The sequence below is a fragment of the Rosa chinensis genome, chromosome 1 (assembly GCF_002994745.2).
Source record: "Rosa chinensis cultivar Old Blush chromosome 1, RchiOBHm-V2, whole genome shotgun sequence".
Classification (NCBI taxonomy): domain Eukaryota; kingdom Viridiplantae; phylum Streptophyta; class Magnoliopsida; order Rosales; family Rosaceae; genus Rosa; species Rosa chinensis.
In genome coordinates this window covers 6,597,756-6,603,822 of record NC_037088.1, presented here as the reverse complement: position 1 = coordinate 6,603,822, position 6,067 = coordinate 6,597,756, and the positions used below count along the sequence as shown (strand labels likewise).

The 6,067-nt window shown below is 36.7% G+C and overlaps 1 long non-coding RNA gene across 7 annotated transcripts; it reads left to right on the top strand.

Annotated features, from left to right (window-relative positions):
* The first annotated feature begins 991 nt into the window (after window positions 1-991).
* Window positions 992-3,934, top strand: LOC112181648. 7 transcript variants are annotated; one of them, XR_005805009.1, is made up of 4 exons: window positions 992-1,302; window positions 1,448-2,044; window positions 2,248-2,448; window positions 3,325-3,934. It is a non-coding gene; the product is annotated as an uncharacterized LOC112181648 (long non-coding RNA). The 7 variants fall into 7 exon arrangements; XR_005805007.1 differs by having other exon boundaries at window positions 992-1,534; window positions 1,688-2,044; XR_005805010.1 differs by having other exon boundaries at window positions 994-1,534; window positions 1,954-2,044.
* The last annotated feature ends 2,133 nt before the right edge of the window (window positions 3,935-6,067 follow it).

The following is a 6,067-nucleotide window of genomic DNA, read 5'->3' as shown; positions in this document are numbered from 1 at the left end:
TTGACAGTTTCTAAAAAAAACAAAAAAAAAAAGAGACGAAAAAAGGGAGAAGACAAGTTGTTAGCTGGAAAGCAAGAGGAAAGAAGAGGGGGAACCATGTGCAGGCTGTGTGCTTTCCATGAAACGTCTCACTCGGATTATGAGGCAAATAGGCTGCAATTTGCATATGATATACAGTCATATATGGGTCCAATCTATAACAGATGTGGCCAAGCCTCACCGTTCTTCTACCTTTCTGCTGATTAATTTGCTTATCTTTGGTCTTAGTTGCATTGAACCTTGGATTATTATTGTTATTCTTTTCAAGTTTTCCAAGGGGATCGATAGCGATAGACAGAAAGCTACGTACCCTTGATGTTCACCCAAGCTAGCAATCTAGCCTCGAGTCTCATAATTCCAAGAGAAAAGGTTGCTGCTAAGTACAAAAACTAGTTGCAAGTTTGATTGTTTATTGAAGTAACAAGTGATTTTGTTTGTCAATTACATGCAATGGGGTGGATGAGATCTGGTATAATTTTCTTTGCCTCGCCGCGATCCTTGGTATACAGGACAAAGATGGACCCTTGGCCTTTTGTTACATTGAGCCTCTTTCTCCTCCCCCCTCCCCGCATCATGAAGATTTATATATATAAATTATGGCAAAATTGAAAGTGAATCAGTGGTGATAGATGTTCATGTCTTATATACACGGTGTTAAGTTTCATGCATTGGTTTGTACGTAAGAATTATTTGTAGTCAGGACATGTAAGGTTTTCACGATATTTATAAAACCTGATTGTTGTAATTTTGAAAGTGGATCGGTGGTGATACGTGCCCTTGCCTATTATTATACTATATATTAAAGGAGGGTGCGGGATTTACTGTTCATCATAGGCTTAGTAACAGTACCGGCTCGAGCCGAGCCGATGATTGAAATTACAATTTTGTCCTTTTTTTGGTAATTTACGGCCTTGCCATCTGCCCTAAATATAAAAATTCTTCTCCAGTTTGCGCACAATTTTTTTCTTTCCTTTTCTCTCGCTCAGTTGCTCTGCTGACTCTCCTCGCTCTGAACTGTACGGAGCTTTCAAATTTCAATTGGTTTGGGAGAAAGCTCAGAAGCTACAAGCTGCAACTTGAAGGCACCAATTAAACAACATAGTTTGCAATTCAGCGATTACATTTCAATTGATGGGAAGTTGTAAACCTAATCGAGAAGAGAAGGAAGAAGATGTATATGGGTAATTGGGTATTGTGGTTTAATTTGCAATGCTTTTTCACGTCTTCAGATATCCTAGAATGGTGCTCTAATTGATTTCCCAGGTTTCAAACTCTGTGCATGTATAAGTTTTTGTGCGGTTTTGGGTTTTTTTTTTTTTTCCTTTCTTTTTTCCAAATCTCGGTTGCTTCTAATAGCTTCTGTGCTTCGCGGTCTTGGTTATTAATGATTTTGATTTGTTCGTTTTAGGTATTTTAGTCGCCTGCTTAAAGCTTTGAAATTAGGTTCCAGAGCCTTTGGGTCCGATAGAGGAATTTGAGTTGCAATCTTCTTCAGGTTAGACCTTTTTTTATTTCCAAGAAAATAAGTTTTTTGAAATTGTTAGCTAGTTTTGAAATTGGCATTCAAAAATTTATGTTCTTAAATTGTTCTTTTGTTGCTGATATTGCTTGCTTCTATGTTTTGGGGTTTACTCTTGAGTTTGTGAAGGGTAAAGATTGATTCTTTTCTCATGTAAATTGAGGGGACTGATGGGAATTTAAAGAAATGGGGTTTATGTTGTTAGTTAAAACGGGATGTGTGTCCCGCTAAACAAAGTTTGGGTCTTTTCTCATGTAAATTGAGAGGGTTGAAGGGAATTTGAAGAGATAGAACAGGTATACGTTCTATTCTGATTTCTGAATTTGGTTTGATTTCTGTTGTGATGTTCTTTTAAATGATTATCTCTAAAAATTAACTGTTCTCATCTCATACAGTAGATGACAGAGCTTCAAACTCTTATTTGGTTGGAGGGCAATATCGACAGAAAGAGTCCTCTGAAAATTTCAACTACTCCACAAGATTATGGTATGAATCTTCTAATATTGACATTGATAATTGTGAGAGATGTGTGGGTTCCTTACTAGAGGAATGTTATGAACTTAGTGCGTTGCCATTTTTTTTCCTTTTCTACAGAAAAATCCTTAATGAACAAAATCAGAAGTACATTATCTGCATATACATGATTACTTATGTCCTATGCTAACATACAATGTTTCTTCAACTAACAGGGCACTAATTATGGTGATCATGATTTGACTGTGTGTGTAAAAACTCAAGAGGAAGTTGATGAAGACAGGATCAGTAAAATGCCAGATGATGTTCTCTGCTTTCAGGTCAAGATAGGTTGCTATTCTGTACATATACTTAAAACACCTTTGTGGAAGGAGACCTCACGTATTCCAAATGATGAAGAACCCAGTTGTGATGGCGTAAGTAGACTTGCAAACCATACATTCAGCCATATGGTGAGAAATGGATTAGAATCTAAACTCTGAAACTTATTTTTGACATACTCAGAAGGAGAGGTTTGGTTTTGAAGTTCATTGAGCTTTTTTGTTGTATAGTATTAAAAAAAAAAAAAAAAACTTTTTCCTCCGAGTTTGATGAGTTTTTTTTCTTTGCTTCTTATTACTTGCTTACTCTGCTTGGCACTAGCTGATCGTTCATGTATATGGGGCTTATTAGTTCTTAACTCAACATGTCTTATTAAGTTTTAAGGGACAATCTGTTTTCTCAAATTAGCATGACAGATTAAAAAGTAAAATCTACATCCTAAATTTGAAACTTCTGACTATCAATAGCTACATCTTCTTCCTTCAGTTGACACCTATAGTTATTTGATCTATAACTTCTTATGTCGTACTGAGATTTGGTATATCAGTGAGAGATTCTATCTTTGTGAAGGACAATGTTATTGACCTACATGTAGTTATTATTTTACAGTAATAAGCAGTTACATAAACTTTTTTTTTTTTATATAGAAATCAGTGTGTTAAATTCTTCCCTTCTGTGTTGGTATGGAGTATAAGTTTGCTCTTGCTCCTATATGTTTCTGTCTGGAGAAATGTTTTTGAATTGATTCGAGGTATAGAAATGATGGGATAACTCATGAAAGCTGTTTATGATTCCAAAGCAACTTTCAACTGTATAAAAATCTCAAGTTGTTTTAAATTTGGGAAAACTACAAACTTCCTTCTGCCATGAAATTATAGTAGAGATCGAAAGTTATTGTGAAATGGTTTTTTATTTTTTCGCTGTGTTTACTTTGCACCTGAAGGGATTCGCTGCCATTTTATATTTTGCAGGGCAAGCATTACCCCTGGAGCTGTATTGATCGTTATGGCTCGAAGATTCAAGGGCAATAGGGTTGTCTTTTTGAAGCATCATTCTTCTTGCTTGCTTTTGGTCACTGTTAAGTTATTGTTTTTCTTCACTATGTGAGAAATTCTTTTTACTTTTGGTTACCAAGTAGTGCCTTTTGATGAATGTTACATGTAGTTTGCTATGTTTGAGTGTCATTGTGGATGTATAATGTATGTAATGTTTGCAAATGTAGTATTATTGCTGACCACCCGCAGCATCGCGCGGGCTGCAATACCTAGTTAGATACTAGTGTCAAGTTTCATGCATTGTTGCCTCAGAATCTGGCTCCCCTACAGTCAGATAATGTACAGTTTTTATAAACTCTGTTTCTCCGTATACAGGACAAAGATGGATCCCTCTCACTCCCTCCCTCCCGGCATATCATGAAGATTTATATAGATTTTGGCAATTTGAATTTTGAAACTGGATCAGCAGTGATATATGTTCAGTTGTTCACGTCTTATATACAAATGTATTCAGTTGTTCATCCATTGTTTTGTAAGTGTTGGAATTTAGTTAGAATATTTCAAAATACCTGTTATATTTGAAATCTCCATTGGACCTTTAATTGCAGATGACAATAGTCATTAACTCTCTTTGATTGTAGTTGACACAGATTTCATCAGTTTCCTCATATATCATTCATTTGTTCAAAGTCTGCAATTATGGTGGTTCTTTATTTGCTTTCTTCCGTTTTGGTTTACTCATCAATGTTAAGATATATATTGCTTTTCTGTTACATAAGTTACAGAGTTTAAATGTCATTCCTATTTTGACGTTTTGATTCTTCCTAATCAATGTCATAATATTCCTTTCGGTTACATAAGTTACATAGCTTAATTGCTATTGTTAAATTGTCATCGCATTGATCATTCCTGCCATATATATAATCCCTAGCTTTCCAGATAAAAAATAAGACAACAAGAAATTCAATCTCTTTTGTTTCCTTTCTGAGCTCAAAGTATTCATGTATTTCCTTTAATTTATCTATTCCACTAAAAGAAGTTTCAAGCTATTCGATACGATCTGAGTATTATAAGTGTACACCTACAAGGATCGAGGTTGTTGTACCCTAGAGGGTAGGGCGCCACAAACCTGCTACATCGAGACATTGTCTCCAAGGGGCTAAATCTACTCTTAAGGGCAGTGTTTACACGCCTCAACCTTAAACTCTTTTAGAGTAATGTGTCTTTCGGAAGCCTATAAATCCAATAGATAAGTTCTATAATCCTTGTTATTTAATCTAGTATGACAATATTATTATTATTATTATTATTATTATTATTTATTATTAATATATGTTGTATTCGTGTGATTTTGTAGGAGAATCAAAATATGGTGACTCAAGTAGCATCCATCAACCAAATTTTCCAATAATAAGAATAAGAATTATCTGTAGTAAGGACATATATGGTTTTGATGATGTTCATAAACCTGATTCTTGTAAATTTAAAAGTGGATTGGTGGTGAAACATGTCCTTGCCTTGTATATAAATATCAAGTTTCATGCATTGTTGTGCGAGAATTTAGATCCTCTACAGTCAGAACGTGTATAGTTTTCATAAACTTTATAATCTGTGTTTCTTTGAATTTAAAATCCATCGACTATAATACATGTCCACGCCTTATATATACAAGTACCTGAGTTTCCTGCAATGTTGCGCAAAATCATCTACGGCTTCCATATATGAGTGTCTTTGTTGCAAGCAAAGTCGGTGGTACTGTTTGAGCCCAAGAGTATTTTTGGCAAGATCCCTTAGGGGATTAAGCATAGCAGGCCGATACATGCGGCCCAAAAAATAAGCCTACTTGGATTTGGGTTACAACTTCACCAATTCCAAGATCCATAAGGAAAACGAGCCCTTATCGGAATCAAGTAGTGGAGATTGAATAGGAAACTTCAATCAATAATCCTTCTATGGCAAGGAACAGTCGAAACCCTATAGTATAAGTATCAAGTTTCAAGGACAAAAAAGACACAACTCTTCAATCAATTAATCGCACAGATTATCAAAGCCTTTCAGGAGAAAACCTACCTGCAACCTAGTTGCAAACCAGTGAAGCAAGGGTAACGCCCTCGCAACCCAGTGAAGCTAAAGTCACGCTTTAGCAAACCCTGTGCTTTCTCCCAACTTCCAAGTGATTGCTCTACTTAGTCTACAACACTAAGTATCGATTCGGTGAACGCAAGAGATCACAACCAAAACCCTTATTCGTAGGGCAAAAAGTCCTTTTCCGAAAGGCATAGAAAAGAACATTGTGACGAAGTTGGTGCTCTCCTCGTCCACATCGTTTGATCAAGAGGTCAGGTCAAGGGACACCACGACGACTGCACCCCACGGTGTTGGCACGCTCGCGCACTCAAAAGAGACAGTTTGCAACCAGACTGGTTTTGGAGCCAAACATTTTGGCACGCCCAGTGGGACACTCATAGCGTTTCTTCGTGATTGCAACTATTGGGAAGTCAGGCGCAAACCCTTACCAAAAGGTTTACGTTAACTGCCCAAACCACCAGACCTCCAGTTACAGGCCGCACTCTCGTGCAGACTGTCGTGGTCTTTCTGAAGAACATGTGATTCAAAAGTTCTCACTTAACCCACAATCATCCAACATGTCAACTAAGCAGGGAACAAATCAGCCGCCCGCTACTGAGGGCGAGAGTTCGGCTACCATCTCGACGAGCAA